Below are 1445 nucleotides of genomic sequence, written 5' to 3'. Positions count from 1 at the left end.
AGTGGATTCGTGCTTTGCCAGGCGAAGCTCATCTCAGAAAGATGTTTCTCAGAGACCGGTCGCTTCTAATAGGAGTTTTTCTTTTGAGAGTTCTAGATCATCTGATGCAGGCCGCGGGACAGGAGCATACCTAAGGTATATGATAGACCCATCCGCCACAACATGCATAGGGAATTCTCCCCTAGGCTGCCTCCCGCACTAGCGGGGGCGGCGAAAGGGAGCGGGAGTACAGATCATCTGGTATTGGTGGTGTGGGATAGGAGGTCAATCGTCCGACAAAGCCTGGAGGAAGAGATGGTCAGAGGAAGGAACACGATATGAAGGATGACTTCGAGCCGAGGAGAGACATGGAGTTAAGGCAAGAGTTGTACCGTAGGAAGGAGAGAGTTGATGGTAAGCAGGAAAAGTATAAGTATGGGCAATACCAATAGCAGAGGTACAGTGACTATGGTAAAGGTTCCAGGTCACGTCAGAGGAAGCCGGGCATGTACGTTCGAAAACCCCGGCTGGAGAGGGATGATGATCGGAGAAGAAACTTGTCATAGCAGCCACGACCGATGGAGAAGAAGAGAAGGTCCAAGCAGGGTTGGGCTGTGAAGGGAGACTCAAAGAGATATGCACCACATAATGCGTTCATTGGCGAGAAGCACAGAAGGTGTCGTTAGTCTTTGAGCGTATCGAAGAGAACACGTCAGCGGCGGACCCCACTTTGCGGGGCCGTCGGTCACAATGATCATCTTGGCCGAGAACTGTCGTGGTTTGGGGTTGGACGTGGCAGTGGACGAATTGAGAGATCTGATTAGGTCATACAACCCAGGGGTGGTTTTCTTAAGTGAGATAAAAAAAGAAAAGTGCAGCTATGAACAAACTGAAGTGGAGTGTGGGTTTTAAACACGGTCAAACATTGATTGTGTGGGCCGAAGTGGAGGGATGACATTATGGTGGAGAGATGGTTATGATGTCACATTGCGCCCATGGTGTCAATATTTCATGGATGCTGTTATATCTAGTGAGGATGGCCGTTGGAGATTCACTGGAATCTACGGCAAACTTCGGACGGAGCTGCGAAGGAAGACTTGGGACGCTATTTGCTACCTAAGACGCCAAAGATGACTTCCCGCGGCTGCGTGCAGGAGATTTTAATGAGGCTTTTTAGCGAGAAGAACATAAGGGGAAGAAAGAAAGAGGTTGGTCACGAATGGAGGAATTCAGGAATTGTTTTACGGAGTGTGGCCTTCTTGATTTGGGGTACTCTGTTTATGCTTATACTTGGGACAGTAAAAGAGATAGAGAAGACAATGTTCAGGTTCGTTTGGATAGAGCAACTTGCAATGACTCTTTCTCTTCGCTATTCCCGTTGACTGCTGTTGAAAATATTCCGACGGAGGAGTCTGACCATATGGCGTTGGTTATTAAAGTGGCAAAGGAGGCTCCAAAACAACAAG

The sequence above is a fragment of the Triticum dicoccoides genome, chromosome 6B (genome assembly GCF_002162155.2).
Source record: "Triticum dicoccoides isolate Atlit2015 ecotype Zavitan chromosome 6B, WEW_v2.0, whole genome shotgun sequence".
Classification (NCBI taxonomy): domain Eukaryota; kingdom Viridiplantae; phylum Streptophyta; class Magnoliopsida; order Poales; family Poaceae; genus Triticum; species Triticum dicoccoides.
Note: the sequence above shows the minus strand (reverse complement) of the source record.